The sequence below is a fragment of the Myodes glareolus genome, chromosome 8 (assembly GCF_982192425.1).
Source record: "Myodes glareolus chromosome 8, mMyoGla1.1, whole genome shotgun sequence".
NCBI lineage: Eukaryota > Metazoa > Chordata > Mammalia > Rodentia > Cricetidae > Myodes > Myodes glareolus.
In genome coordinates, this window is record NC_142033.1 from 104,489,537 (window position 1) to 104,506,905 (window position 17,369).

Below are 17,369 nucleotides of genomic sequence, written 5' to 3' on the forward strand. Positions count from 1 at the left end.
CCAGTGCATATAGACTGTGCTCTTTAGTTTTTTCATTGCTAATACACAGAAGTCTTAGTGTTTGAATTTGTAGTTTGGATTCTATAAAAGCATGATTCTTTTAACTAGATTCAGATAATAAGAAAGCAGAACAGAAAATAGGAAAGTAGCTAGCTCACATTCCCTTGCCAAGAACATTAAGCCAAATTATCAGAAAGCATTAGTGAGTGCCAAACATGTATTATCTTCATGTTTCAGAGTAGTGTTTTAAAACATAGAAAATTATTCTTAACAAAAATTCTGCTGTCTAACGAGAGAATATTTAAAATATTTTTAGCAATAATATTTAAAAATATGAACAAAACATACAGATAACAGCTACATTCTAACTTTCAGACTTTAATAAATGTTTAATTGGATAGTAGCAGCCCTGCTCTTGGCAGGTTGAGAACAAAATTTCTTAAAAGCTAAATGTTTTGGCAGAACTCCCTTTCTTCCTTCCTGACTGTGCAAGTGTCCATTTCAATCTGTCTAAGTCACCAGTTCCAGAAATGATGCTATCATTAGGATACACTGTTGACCTCTGCTAAGAGACCTTCATGGTGACTCCATCCTTCTGATATCCCTACTAGCCCAGTACCCACCCTAAACCTAGTGTTCCTGATTTATATCTCCTTCATCTGTGTGAAATGCTTTCCGCTACCTGTCTGGCAGCTTCTCTGCAACCCTTCCATTACTCTTATTGTCTTGTCTAGTTCCTCTCTTGCCTATTCAACTCAAACAGAAATCTATTTGGCTTAGCGTAATATTGCTTGGCATAATACAACTGTCGTCTCCTAAGAGAAAAGTCACAGCTTACTTCTCTGTGTGCACTGTTGCTCTTGTTTTTTCTAATTTTTTTTCTTGGAAGTTAATTCCATCACATGCTAACTCACCATGATGATTGACATTACTTAGTATTGTTTTATGTCCTAGTTGTATTCATATTTTCTCTTGCTCTTCCTTACGTTCTTTCTCCTTCCTATCTACCTTCTCTTGTTCTCTCAAGTGTCTCTGTGTACCACTCCCCCGTGTGCGTGTGTGTGTGTCTGAGAACATCCCAAACATCGGCAATATAAGCTCAATATTAACAGCTTTTATTTCCCTCCCATGAGTTTAGAACAATACACTGTCTACTAATTATTCACGATTACAGTTTATAACCATATGGAATCATAAGGTAGGGCTCACAAATTCTACTATTATTAACCTTGTAGTTTCATTCCCCAAGACTTTGTTTTTTCATGTATTACTCTTCATATTTCCAACAAACCTTAAAGGAAGCTGACAAATTGGAAAAGAATTTCTGCGAAGTTCTAATACCAACCATGCTGACATGTCTTCTAATAGTTCCAAAAATTAAGATTTCTTTTGAACTTGAATGTGTATTCTTATGGAGAACGTCAAAGTCAGTATTCAAAGGGTTCTACAGACTCCAGTTTTCTGTTTACTCAAGCTGTTGTACTGTCAATGAGTATACAGTGTATGCTGTCATCTAATTTATATGCCTATTTTTGTATTACAATCAATGTATGTAATGGTACAGTTTTTATTGAGTTTGCTTTTATTTTAACTCATAGTCATTTTTTCTACTACTGGAGCTTGAACCTGGGGTATTATATATGAAGGCCAGGTCTCTAAATTGGGGTACATCACCAACTCTCTTTATACTCTCTGAGATGAAGTTTCTGTAGAAACTTTTCAGTAGAACCTTGAGCCTAAATTGTGTTGTTATGGCTTATCAATTCATTCTATAAATGAAGCTAACCTTAAACTGTGAATTCATCTGCTTTATCCTACTGAGTAGCTGGGATTATATTATAGATCTACATCACCAAGGACCAACTATTAATAAGTAAATTATTTTCAGATTTATTACTTGAAACCACTTAACATATAGCTAAAATGGTCTGTTTCTGCTATTTGACTTTATGTTATTATTGTTGTTATTATTATTGTTGTTATTATTTGCATGTGTATGTGATGTATTTGTGCATGCTAGAATCCAAGTGCTATACTGTATGTATAAAAGTCACAGGAAAACTTGAGCAAGTCATGTTTTTCCTTCTTTGCTGTTTAGTTGGTCTGTCTTTTGAGAAAAACAAGAAACACAGGTGTAGAGGTGAGGAAGTTAAATTTTATTGTGTGTGAGATGAGAAACTTTTGAAGGATGTTGAGGCTTTATTTGACAAATGAAAAACAATCACAATGATCACTGTTTGAATAACACTCAGGTGAATGGAAGATCAAAATTACAGAGCCTGTCATGAATTGACAATAGCAACTGAGGTCCCAGATATTGTTGTTTGAGTTGGAAAAGAATTGGAGGAGATAGTGGGACTGTCACAGATGGATTAGTGAATTACATGTGAAACAGAGTAAAAGGAGAGAAGAGGTGGAGGGTGCACTCTTTTGTATCAGAGGTCAAAACCACTCAGCATAGGTCAGATGGTCTTCTTTGAAAGTATTGTACCTATGTTACCAGTTAAACAACTAGTTTTCAAACATGTGAAATTTTTTCAAATGTATGACCTGTCTTCATGTGATGTGTCATTAAAGGGAAACTCTATACTGTCTGGCTTATCTCTAATGCAGCATAATGGATTTTATCCTCCAACTTCTGCCTTACCCCCATGCTTCTTCATGCTCTTTGTACTTGAAACTAGCATGCAAACTAATCAACACTAAAGTGAAGATACAAAAATCTGAAATGCTCTAAAGTCCAAAATATTCTGATTGATTTATTTAAAGATATGTACCTGTGCAATGCAATGATGTAGGTTGTTACTCGGTAACACAGGGTGGCCTTGGATTCAGAGAAATCCTCTTGACTCAACATTTAAATGCTGAAATTATTGATGTGTGCTGTTACATTAGATTCCAAAATATTTTTGTGTAAAATGTAGAAAGTCCACCCTATGAAAGGTTGTCTCATGTGAACAGTCATTAAAATATCATATTATTTATGAAGAATAGAAGAAACACAAGTCAGTGCAGCACCCACATGTATATCTAATACTAAATATGTTATCAAGATATTTCATTACATGTATCCCATGATTTCAAACCTGCAGTAACTTTATAGGGGTTTTCTCGGAAGTTCAAGAGAATCTTTAAAGCATTCTTTAAGTTGAAAAATGCCATAGATCTGTTACAATGGAATATTCCATTTTAAGTGGCAGTATTTTTTTCTGCTTGACTAGAGTTCTATTATTGTAAAGGTTTACAGAACTGTTTGTGATCATATTGATCTTTACTTACAGGATCTGGGGAAAAGTATCTCCACAGGTAGATACTTAATTCCCACTCATAGTCAGTCTTCCATCAAACTGTGATAAAACACATTTATCTACCTTGTAAAGGCATATAGCAATAGTAATACCAAATTTACTGTTAAATTTTGCATATTATGTGCAGTCCTCTAGTATAAACTTGTAACCTTGACCATCCTCAGCCTGTTATCATTGGTAAAACTGGTTAACAACACAAGCTTGCAGTTGCATTGTGAGCATGCTACAGGCAGCAGAAATAAAGGCCTTGCATGGTAACCACCGATGATCACATGTTACTTTCATTGTCTTTAGTAATATTAAGATTCATTTATGGTACTTTAAATACATAAACTCTGAATTTCTAAATATTTCATAGGAATAGTCTGTGTCTTCTCATGCATTCTTATATTAATAACCACAAAACATTCTAAAAGTGCACAATTATATGTTAATAGAAATATAATTCATTATTATTTTAAAATGAGAATGGTTTGTGACAGATTTCTCAGTCCTACAAAAGATAGTCATCAAGAAGCACATTTCTTGAGTCAAACCAATCAAGCTTTCAAGAAAAATAAGCCCTGAACAGGCTTTTAATGGCCAATAACTCTATGAATCAATGGCCAATAACTCTATGAATCAATGGTCTATGAGCTATGCTTCCTATTTTTCTATTTGCTTTATTTCTCAGCTGAGTAAGTCATCAGGGAGAGCTGATCTGTTGCTGCAGTTAGAAAGTGCTCTCAGACACTGTCTACAACAAATGCCACACTCCACACATTCTCTCAGCACCATAGATACGCAGATATACTTTTGATTTTGTTGTAATCTAATTTTAGCAGCAAGGGAGCAGTGAGTTTGTTTTATCTCCAATTAATCACCAATAAAGGCCTGAGTACTCCTTTTATGTCCACTAGGTGAGTAGGTATAAAGAACATGATGAACTTCCCATGCCACTATTGTCTCATTCTGTATAGATGGAGGTCAAGCTCACTTCATTCAATAAGAAAACAAGGAGAACCGATGAAAATCCTCTGCTCAACCTTAGAATGATAACAGGGATCACTTTGGTTTCATTTACTTGCTGTCTGTGTCTGTAGCTGACTAGATGAGAGCAGTAAAGGCATCACGCTGGTCAATTCCTTGTACAAAGGCAATTCTTTTTTTATTTATTTTTTATTTTTTTCCATTCAAAAATTTACACTTTTTCCCTCCTCCCATTCCTCTTCCACTCCCCACTCACCCTCCTCCAGTTGAAGAGCAGAAGGAAGGAGAAGATGAGCAAGGATGTCAGGACCACGAAGGGTTGGTCCACCAACTGAGGTAGTGTGCCTATTCTAATGAGAGCTCACCAAATCCAGCTGGACCAGGACTGAAGGAGCATGTGATCAAACCAGACTCTCTGACTGTGGCTGACAAAGAGGGCTGACTGAGAACCCATTGACAAAGGCAATTCTTAACATGCATCTTTGCATGTTTGCAGCTTTGGATCAAACCAGTGTTTCATCTATGCAATACCAAGGCTGTTACATCAAGCTGCATTCTGAGCTTCAAATGAGATTTTTATTAACCAAATAATTCCATTTCCTATAGTATGAATAATTAAAACTCAAAGACAGATATTGGTGTTCAAGCAGAAGATCAAAGCAAAGCAGTCAACCACTAGAGAGACTTTTTGTTTTTGTTTTTCTGTGTTTTGTTTTTCAAGATAGGGTTTCTCCGTAGCTTTGGAGCCTGTCCTGGAACAAGCTCTTGTCGACCAGGCTGGCCTCAGACTCACAGAGATCCGTCTGTTTCTGCCTCCCAAATGTTGGGATTAAAGGAGTGTGCCACCACCATCCAGTTTAGAGAGACCTTTTACTTTTACCAAATCTTCAGACTGAAAGGGTGAGGTCCTGTCTCCACGAGTCCTCAGACTTCACACTGCAGTGAATTTCTGTCCCTTCACCTTTATATTCCTTTCTCCACACAGCCATAAGTCTCCTGTCTCGACCTCCGTAGTGCTGAGATTAAAGGCATGGGATCCCAAATGCTGGTATCACCTTTGTGTGAATTGTTTCTTTTTTAGGCAGATCCAATGTTGTGTAGCCCAGGGTGACACTGAACTCACAGAGATTCATCTGCCTCTGTCTCCCAAGTCTTGGGATTAAAAGTGTGTGTCAAAACTCCCTGGCCTTTAGTTGTTTAGCTTTGCATTCTGATCTTTAGGCAAACTTTATTTATTAAAATACAAATAAAGTATCAGTATAATTTCCTATTATTTTATTTTGTAATTCAAATCTTAATAACAAGTTTTACTGGGAGGAATGGACAGTGACAGTAAATGCAGGCAGTGTTGGTGGTAGAATCCAAACTGGCTTTTAACAGAAACTGTGTCACCAGATGGCAGCAGCTTGTGTCAGTTTATAAACACCCTGGAGACAAAGCACTCTGATCCACCCTATGGTCTGCAATCCCCAACAATATGTATTTTCTATTCTACATTTTTAAAATTATATTGCAATGAATCTAAACTTTATGTACAAGCAAGGATGAGGAGCTAGAAAGATGTCTCAATCATAAACAACACTTGCTTCTTTTGCACAGAACCAGACTCTGATTCCTAGAACACTCAATAGGAACCTGCAGTCACATAGAACTCTAACTCCAGGGGGTCTAAAGCATTCTTCTATGGTTACTGACAAAGGTACACACACACACACACACACACACACACACACACACACACACACAAACTGTGGGGGAGAGACAGAAAGACAGAGAGAGACAGAGAACCAGGCAAATTTAATAAGTCTGGGATGACACTAAAAGTTAAACAAATCTAAACTCCAAGGATCTTCCTTACCCTACACCTGCAAACATTATAGATCTTATTACATATCAACGTATAAACTGAAAATGTCCTCAATACTTAGTAATCTGTACTCAGAGGTAGGGGAATATTCCCTAGTTTCAAATTCTCAGTCAACCTCAGTAGAATAAATAATGAAAATTCTTCAAGAAGAAATTGATAGTCCAAGCAAGCTGTCCATATTCATCTGTCTTCCTAACTCATTTGGCCCCTCTTATTCATTACTATTTACCTATCATTAAACTTTTTGTCTGTCTTCTAAAAAGCATTTATAAATAAAAGTTTCCTGAAAAGAAATTTTTCAGGACAAGAAGAACATACCTAGGAACCAATTTTGAAAATAAAAATGTTCTAGAAATTTGAAAGTATACAGGAGTGAATAATTTCCAAATCATTTTGAAACTGTTTATTTTAAAGTGCAAATTAAAGAAAACTATCACAACAAAGGAAAGTTATAGACTCATGCCAAATCAGAACATAGGTACAAAACTATAAAAATTGTTCGAACAAGAATTTCAGCCACATATAAGCCAACTTAAATTTATTCCTAGAAGTGATTGATTACTGAGAGAGAATGTCCAATTTCATGCATTTTAAAAGTTCTTTAGAAAATTCTTGAAGCTAAGTGTAAGACTATTGCTTTCAAAATTGTATGTTTGTAGTACAAAATAATGCATTTAGAAATAGCATGCATTCATCTATAAAATGTACGATGATGATACTGAAAGGTTCATCTTCTTAAAACAGTTTTGAGTTTATTGCATGTATAAAAGTGGATTCTAAGAGAGACATACGCAGATCTAATCAACACGGGAAGTAGAAAAAGGCAAGATCTCCTGAGTAAATTGGGACCATGGGGACCATGAGAGAGGGTTTAAAGGGAGGGGAAAAGAAGGGAGGGGAGCGGAGAAAATGTATAGCTCAATAAAATCAACAAAAAATGTAAAACACAAAACCAAAACTAAACAACAGGTGGATCAATGGAATATACAGTAATCAAAAGCTCTTCCTGTACAGTACTATGTATGCAAAGTGAATTCTGACTTATGTGTTATTATTCTGTTTCCTCTTTCACACTTCTTTTTAGACCAATTTCTTTCCATTTCTCTAACCTGTGTTTGCCTCTGTAACTTGGTATCTTTTATCATGGCATTAAAAAAGGAACAAAACAGCCTTCCACCTTCTCCTTGCCGTGCTTCATAGCTGGGCTGCTTTTCGACAACTACTACTATGATGACGTTAAGCAGTTTGGCATTCTCTTTCCTGACCTTCCCTGACAGCCCTGAGGGCTGTGCTGCAAATAACATGATCATCAGACTCATAGGACAAACATTCAGGCCCAGGTGTTATGTACAGAGCACCTTAAGATGGAGATTCTGCCTTTAATAGCCTAAAATGAGAGAGGCGGTGAGATAGTAATCAAATAATTCCACATAAACATGTACAAAGGTAACAGTAACAATTTAAGAAAAAAATTATTCTGGTATAAGATAAAATATATACTGCTGGGAGCAAAGGCAAGGAAGGTTTCACTAAACAGGCAAAGACAATTAGGTGTAAGGAGGGGTTGGAAAATTCACAGTTTGCATTCCTTTTTCAGGACAGAGAAGCCTAGTCTAGTCACATGAAAACCATACATGTATCTTTCTTTTTGTCTCTGCCTGGTTTATGACAATTTTAACATTTCTATAAAGCATAAACTAGTGACTTAGGTATGTTCTTTATGGATAGATTAAATGGATATAAAATAATTTAAAGATACATGTTCTGTAGAGAAAAAAAACACAGTTCAGATTATTTCTGGGGCTTTATTTTTAGGTTTCATTAATGCTCTTGAAAATTTCCCACATGGAGAAGATCTCTCTCTCTCTCTCTCTCTCTCTTTTTAGACACACACACACACACACACACACACACACACACACACACACACACACTGTCACCTCTCCTTTGAACTCCAGTAAAGCACAAGGAAAACTCCAGTATTCTAATAGAGATGGAGCACTAACACTTTCTCTCCTCTTCCTCCAAGATGTAGATTCCTAATAATCCAGTCTTCAGGTCTTAACATGATTATACCAAAGGTAAGTTAATGACTGTTTTGTGTTTTTTAAAAAATCATTTATTTCCTCCTCTTTTTTGAAATGAGGTCACTGTGTAGCCATAGATTGCCTGGAACTCACTAAATAGGTAAGGCTGGCTTCAAACTCACAGAAATCTGCTTGCTTCTACCTTCAAAAAATGTGATTAAGTGCATTCTCCTCCATGTCTGAGTAAAAATATTCATTTACCTTACTTTATGAGAATATACGTTTGTCTAAGCTTCTATACATATATAAGATATGTATACATACCCACATGAACACACACATATGCACTCACACACATTAATTTATTTGATGTATAACAAAAGAGAGGAGAAAATTTATTTTGCATAATGAAATAAACTTTTTAAAAGCCAATAAATTACAAACCTTGGCTGACTTTATGTAGTTCAACAAATACAAACCCAATAATAAAACACCTTGGAAATTTGCATCATTTTTAATCAAATCTCATACAGTGTTTAATATCAGACAGACAGTTTATCTTTCCCTATGGCAAAATAGGAAAAAAAATCTTCCAGTCATAATTTCATTATATGGAAATGCCCATATTATACATTTTTATTTGACGTTGTAGCTTGTAATAACTTGGAAAATATCAGTTACATATAAAAATGGCAAAAATAACAACCGAGATTCATAAACACAAGATTTTTTTTCTTGCCCTTGAGCTCATGCTCTTTTTAAATGTTAAGAAGTTAACACCATCTGGGACTTAGAGAAGTAGCCTTTTGCTTAAAGATCATAAAGATCATTGTAAATTATTTGGCATGGTTGAATGATAGCTCTATGGAAAGCCCCACACTCCCTCTTAGTGGGTAGGAAAATGTTTGGTCTTTTTATAAAAAATTCAGTAAAAATTTGCATAAAGTAAACACAGACTATTTAAATGTGATATTGCCCAGCTCACAGACATTTTTAAAAATATCATTGCTCACATCCATTTAATGATGATTTTGCACTTGGCTTTTATTCTACTGCTGCTGGGCTCCCTCAAGGGGTAAGAGGTATTGAAATGTCACTTTCATAGTGCAGTGCATTAACAAGAGCGACAACCATCATTATTATTGCGATCTCTGTTTTTACAACCTCCCAGTTTTACCCAATGAACAAATTGCTACACTCTGGATAACCCAAAACAACAAATAAAGTCTCCAGTAGTAGAGGAAGGTCATCGTTTCTCATCCAAATATCTTCCACAGGCCAATCATCATACCAAGATGTTCTGGGATCTCAGTTCATCACCAATGCTATGGGATTGAATCTGATTTATCTCCTGAAACTATTTGAAATTTACTTTCCATTAAAGTGGTGCTCAAAGCAGGACCTTCAGTGATAAACTATAGTTTTTAAAAGGACAAATGACTTTTAATTTCCAAAAGAGGATTGATTTTCACTGCAGTTGGTTCATTTTTATAAAGGTTTGTCAATATGAAATTAGTTCAGTCTTTGGTTCCTCTCCTAATTTCAAAATTCTCTGGCCATCACAGTCTGATCACTGATGTGATGCTCTTGCTTTTTTGATGCCCTTGGGCTTAACAGCCTCTAAAACACAGAACTACACCTCTACTCTGAATTAGATTTCAGAAAATAAACTCAAATACAAATCTTATGTGAAACTCAAGTGAACTCAAGTTTCAGCTGCTTTTCTTTACAACATCAGAACCTGAAACATCTGTGTTCAGCTGACAAGATGTCATTTTGGAGCCACATCTCTGCTTTTCATTGAGATGCCATTTCTTCATTTTCCCATTGTTTAGAAAAATAAAAGTCAAGTTTCTTTATAAAGCCACATACTGAGATTCATTTCTTCATTGAAGGAAAAGTGTTTTAAGGAGACAGTGTAGGGGAAGGACACACACTGTCCTGTCATTCCTTATGGTCAATTTTAAGCATTTTCTGCGGAGTTATTTGTCTCCACTCTGGCCTGAGAGTCTTTTTAATGTATTGCAAAAATTGCTTTCAGTTCCTGTTCTGAGCTGAGCTCTGTGAGGGTAAGGTATGGCACTCTTCTAAAGCAGGAACGAAAACCTCTGAGACCAGGCCAGCTCATGGCCTTTCAGCCCCAGAATGGTGAAAAGTAGTGTGGCATTGTTCCATCCTCCAGCTAACTCTTAGTTTGTTAGTTTTCTTTTTGTTTGATTGGTTTTTTTTTGTTTTTTTTTTCAGTTTTTTTTTCTATTTTATTTTTTAATTTACTTATTTATTTATTTATAAAAATTTCTACTTCCTCCCCTTCTCCCAATACCCTCCCACTCCCCCCACTCCCTCTCCTCCTCCCTCACAGTCTTAAGAGCAGTCAGGGTTTCCTGCCCTGTGGGAAGTTCAAGTTCCTCCCCACTCCCTCCAGGTCTAGGAAGGTGAGCATCCAAACAGACTAGGATTCCAAAAAGCCAGTACATGCAGATGAAACAAGACCCAGTGCCATTATCAATGGCTTCTCAGTCAGCCCCCATGTCAGCCACATTCAGAGAATTCGGTTTGATCACATGCTCATTCAGTCCCAGTAAGGTCATTATCAACCTCCTTAGCGATCAGGGAAATGCAAATCAAAACTACATTGAGATACTATCTTACACCTGTCAGAATAGCTAAACCCAAAAACACCAATGATAGCCTATGCTGGTGACTCGCACCATCTTCTGGAAAGATGGACCTGGTTTACAAAACGCCATCTAGGCCTGAGCCAGAAAGATGGAAAGCACCATGAAGTCATGATTTCAGCTGTGATCCCTAGAGTGAGTTTGTTGGTCAGAGGTAATGTGTGTGGAAGAAACAGCAAGTAGGTTTGGCTTTAAGTTATTGTCCTGACTTTCCTCAATGGTGAACTATAGTCTGTAAGCTTAAATAAATCTTTTCCCTTCCTAAGTTTCTTTTGGAAAGAGTGTTTTATCTCAGCAACAGAAATAGAATGATAGGCTTTGAAAATGGACAGAACATGCCAACTTAGGGAAAACTGAACGCAGTGTGGGTTTTAAACTGCTGCTGCTGGTGGAATGTCCTCTGAAGCACCCAGATGAGTTTCATATACTAACACAATCCAGTGCATTCAAGTCTTCTGACAGCAGCTATTCCGACATGTTTGGGTTTCACAAAGAGAGTATGGTTTTGTTGAATGGTGTTGAAAATTAGTTCATTTCAGTGATGATAAAAGTCATGGTCTGTAAGATTTAAAATATATAAATAAAGGCTAAATTATTCTTTGTATATCATGTTGAATATCACCAAACAAATAAAACTTAATTCATGACATTTTGAAATGCAAAAATGCATTATGCTCTGGTCATTCAATTTTGATTTTCCTATTCAAATTTATTATCTTTTTTGAAATTTAACTTCATACAGTATGTTTATTGTTCCTTTTGAGTGCACCAGGAAATAATAAGTTACAAATGTTTTTCTATATTTGTATCTCAGAAACTAAAAGAGGAGTAGTACTGATTGAATCTTTTGGATTTGGTATTTTCAAAAGAGAGAGAAGAGAGAAAAGGTGAATGACAGTGAATTATCAGGGAATTTATGAGCTCAGACACACTGGGGATTTCATCATTTAGTGGGATATTATCCTGATAAAGGCACTCAAAATATAGGTTTCAAGTATATTTTATTCTTCAAAAAGAGAAACTTTTAAAAATAGATCCTCATGGTAGTTGTATGGCTACAAAAATTTATTTTAAGAGAGTAACATTTTAGTTAAAGCCTGGTACAATTGCACTGCTATTGTAAATTTTAAAAATATTTCGAGTATATTAAGATTTTGATTTTCATCAACTGGCTGTACTGCCTTTGAAAGTAAAATAATTCAGTCATTTTCCTCATTTTGTGAGCTAGCAAAAGTGATCCAAATAGATGGAAGCTTTATCCTTTATTAATAATTCAATGTATTTGTATAATATACAAAAATCATAAAAGTAAAAGGTTCATATGCTTTATTGAATTAAAGCAATTATAAAGTGTATGAGTTTTTATTGAATTTTTCCTAAGATTCACTGATTAAATTTAATAGACATGAGAATTTCTAACAACATGAAAATTTTATATAATTTTTACTGGAAATAGACTAATCTACTTAAAGAAAAGTTGAAGTTGTAAAAATAAAAAAAATCATTATATGCTTCAGTTTCTGGACATATAAATATAAATATCACTAGAAGTAAATGTGCAGGTTTAATTCTGTTAAGATGGGTCAATTGAACAGTTTTCACATATACAGTAATGCTACACTGCTTAATTGTCATTATACTGTTACAGTCAAAAGAGGATATTCATCATGCCAGTAGCTTGTAGTAAAGTGAGTCCAGGGCTGTGACTCTTGACTTGAGAACCTGCCAATTTTAACCCTTTTCTTGGATTTAAGGTTGTTTCATTGTTCACATATTTACTGGAGAGATTGACTCCACACAAAACTCCCTGCAAAATAGAAAATTCTAATAATAAAATTGCAAAATGTGTGGGATAATAATCACCATACAATAAGAATATAAAATAATGTAACAACTGTACCAACTTTTATATAAGTGAGATAGGTTCATCAATTTGACAATAGAGAAAGCTCCAGGATTCTCCAATCTTAGACCACACAAAAATGCTGCCATACTGAAATTAATGACAATGCATTTTAAACTTAAAAACAATCAATTATTTCTATCTTTTTTCTTTATAAATTCAGGGAAAAGATCATAAAAATATGAAGATTTTTGTGCTAGCAGGCTTGATTTAGCAAATTCAATCAAGGATAATAAGCTTGATTTAATAAATTCTCTGGGTATAAATATTTCAAAGCATATTGTATATTACATTGTATACTTTGTTTGGATGGTAATGCTAAAAAACGTTCATGTGAAGTATGCTGATGGAAGTTATCCTTGGAAGTATTTCATCTAATTCTCTTGTTCTCCAGACTTTAATAGAAACACAATTTTAAAAATAAGAAATAATATTCTAAAATTATCTTCATATATAATCAACAAAGTAGGTGTAAAAGAATCCAATTGGAGCACTTTCCAGCCTGACAACATCCACCAGAGCATGTAATATTGCAAACACCAAGGAATAGGATGGAATAATAACGAGTACACAGGTCAGTGATATAAGCACAGTGAGACCTAGCAGATAACACAATGTTATCAATGAAGATTTACCCAAACACAAGAAGAAAACAGTTAGGAAACATTCAGGATCTGATATCTATAGATATTATACTGCTACAAAATAAAAAAGTGAAAATAATTCAATTTAAAAATGGGCACAAGGGCCCCCAAGATGGATTAATAAGTCAAGTTGTGTGTCTCCAGGCCTGAAAGACATTTAAATTTGTCTTTAATTTAAATTTCTGGAACTCACATTTTGACAGAAAAGACCCAACTCCCATAAATTGTCTTCTGAACTCAACATGCATGCTTTTGCATGCTTGTGAGCCCACACGTGTGTGTGTGTGTGTGTGTGTGTGTGTGTGTGTGTGAGTGTGTGTGTGTGCGTGCGTGCAGAGAGAGTAAAGAGAGACAGAGACAGACACAGAAAGGGAGGGTGGAAGAACTAATGTAGACTTTTCACCAAGGAGAAAAAGGCCCAACAGCTGTATAAAAATGCTTTGTATCACTAATCACTGCATAAATGCAAATGACAACCATAGAATCTATGACAACACTCCAGTAGAAACAGTTTTTTGTTAAAAGGGTGAATGACAGAAATGAAGAGAAGCTCAGAAGTGAAGCACTTGCCTAGATTTTCAGCTCCCTCAAGTTTAATCTTAAGTAACACGAAGAGTGTAGAAAAAGACAGGTGTTGGCAGGAAACACCAGCAAATGGAACTCAAGCAAAACATCATTCAGGTGGCAAAATTCTCCAGACAGGTATCAAATTGCAGACGAAGGCTGAAGAGCTGTAATATATAGTGATGCCCTGCCTAGGTGCCTCCATAATCTCTGATACATCTTCTTTATGCATTTGCATACCTGTACATGCTTTCTAATATTTTCAAATGAAATTAATTAGAGTTCTTCAGGAAAATATTTGATATCCATCTTGAATAATATATTGTCACACATTCATCATTAGAAACAGGATCTTTAAATGGTCTGTCACATAACAATCAAGATTGTCAGTTGTGAAGGGTTAGATGACCAGTGAATAAAAAGTATTGTGTCCTAGGAACCATCATGTACATTAAATACTCATAAACTGAATTCTCCAATCACCAACAGCTTTTTGCTAAAACAGGACTTCCCAGAAACCAAATTAATTTGAAACTGTAAATGTGACGTCATCAACTAAAAGTCTAGAGTCCTTGTGAGGTAAAAGTCACCAAGTTTCACCCACAGGGATGAAAGATGCTCTGAGTTTTGATGCACAGATCAAAAACTACAGGCCATAGAGGAAATCTTCAGCAGAAACAAGGCCAAGAGCACTCAGTCCTTGATGTTTCTCTCATCAACACATTTATGGTATTCTGTTAAGTTGGTTCTTCAATACTAAAGAATATAAGATCTGCAGATATGTTCACACAATAAATAGGTTAGTAGAAAATGGAAAAACAACAAAAAATGTATAGTTAGATGGAAGATATATGGATGACAGACAGATGACAAACAATAGAAATTTGGCAGACATTGATCATAAGAGAAAAGAAGTGACATATGTGATGGATGAAAAATCGATAGTGACAGAAAACAGACAGATAGATACCATGGATAACATGAGTGTGCAGATAATGCTAATACCTGTATTTCTTTCATTTAGTTTCTTTTCCTAGACTGAAAATGCTAGAATAAGCATTGATTTTAATATAATTTTGAGACATATTTCACTCCATTGCACTGACTGATCTATTAGTTCGGCGGTCAAGAAATACCCTCTACTTTACCCTTAGCCAACAATATTTGGGACTATAGTGACTTGAGACTCAGCACAGTTAAATTCCCTATATTTAGAGGAGTCCTTCTCTACAGCTTGTACAGCGGCTGTATCAGTAGAGATCTATCTAATTGTGCACAATGTTCTTTTTTTTCACCAACACTTATTTGTCATTTTGATGACAGGCATCTTAGGGTGAGGTCACAAAATTCTTGTGGTTTTGAACATGTTTTCCTATACCTGTTGCTTTTTGAAATGTTTTCTTTCCAAAGAGTCTACTCATGATCTTTGAACAATTTTGCAGTCACCTTAAATTGCATCATTTGCAAGAGAATAGGTGGAAATAAATATCCAAAATGTAGCACAAGCTACATTAATAAATAAAAATGTTATGTTTTCTTTGATATATGGGATCTAAATTCAAAAGGAAAAGACTCTGAAACATGAAAGCGGATATATGAGGAGAAAAAACAAACAGTAGGGTAAGATAAAAGAGAATAATGACAGATTAGATAAAGTCAAAATATTTGTTCATGGAAATTTCACAGTGAAATCCATTATTCTATACAAGTTAAATACATATTAATATAGCAGACAAGTGTTATAAAAAACAAGAATAAGTGATAATAATGATATCATAAGTCACTGAGAGGATGTATAAAAAACAAGAATAAGTGATAATAATGATATCATAAGTCACTGAGAGGATGTGCTGTCACTTGCACATATGACTTCATTAACTACATACATTATGAAGTGATAGTCTGCTCATTTGAATGGTGCTGGGATTTATTCCAGCACTGCACATTACAAGTAACCACTTTACCTTTTATTCTATTACCTTGGCCTCATTTTGTAGAGATGAATATTAGGGATCAAGAAACGGTTCTTAGATTTGAATATATGAGTATAGACATAGATATAGGTCTGTGTGTATTCATTACTTGATTATAAATCACAAGAACTAAATGAATTTAAAAATATCTTTGAGAATCTCTAGGGTATATTCCCAAGAGTGGAATTGCTGGGTCCTGAGGGAGGTTGACTCCCAGTTTCCTGAGAAACCGCCACACTGATTTCCACAGTGGCTGCACAAGTTTGCATTCCCACCAACAATGGATGAGTGTTCCCCTCACCCCACATCCTCTCCAGCATAGGCTATTATTGGTGTTTTTGACTTTAGCTATTCTGACAGGTGTAAGATGGTATCTCAAAGTGGTTTTGATTTGCATTTCCCTGATCGCTAAGGAGGTTGAGCATGACCTTAAGTGTCTTCTGGCCATTCGAAGTTCATCTGTTGTGAATTCTCTGTTCAGTTCAGTACCCCATTTTTTAATTGGGTTAATTAGAGTTTTAGTGTCTAGTTTCTTGAGTTGTTTGTATATTTTGGAGATCAGACCTTTGTCTGATGAGGGGTTTGTGAAGATCTTCTCCCAGTCCGAAGGTAGCCTTTTTGTCTTACTGACAGTGTCCTTTGCTTTATAGAAGCTTCTCAGTTTCAGTAGATCCCATTTATTCATTGTTTTTCTTATTGTCTGTGCTACTGGGGTCCTACTTAGGAAGAGGCCTCCTGTGCCTATATCTTGTAGATTACCCGACTGAGCCCCCCAAGGTCCAAATGAGGAGCAGAAGGACGAAGAAAATGAAAAAGGAAATAAGGATGCGAGGGATGCGATCACCCACTGATACAAGGGGACGGATCTAATGAGAGTTTACCAAGACCAGTTGGACTGCGACTGAACGAGGACGCGATCCAACCACATTCTCTGAATGTGGCTGTATTCTCTGAATGTGGCTGGCCTGGAGTCTTTCTGAAAAGCCATTGACAATGACACTGGGACTTGTTTCCTCTGCATATACTGGATTTTGGGGATCCAGTCTGTTTGGATACTCACCTTCCTGGACCTGGAGGGAGTGGGGAGGAACTTGAACTTCCCACAGGGCAGGAAACCCTGACTGCCCTTAGGGACGTAGAGGGAGGAGGAGAGGGAGTGGGGGGGAGTGGGAGGGTGTTGGGAAGAGGGGCGTAAATGGAAACTTTTATAATTTACTAAAATTACTTTAAAAAAAAATAAAAGAAGCATTCAAAAAAAATATCTTTGAGTCAAATGCCTCATTTTGACGAGTGTATTACCTACTCTTGCTACATCTGTCCTCCATTCATTTAACACCATCTAACTGGTTTTCCTCCTAAGAAACCATTGCTGTGATACCTAATCATGGTTGACAAGTTGACAAAGCCAGAAGAGGGTACCTCAGCTTTAGAGTGAT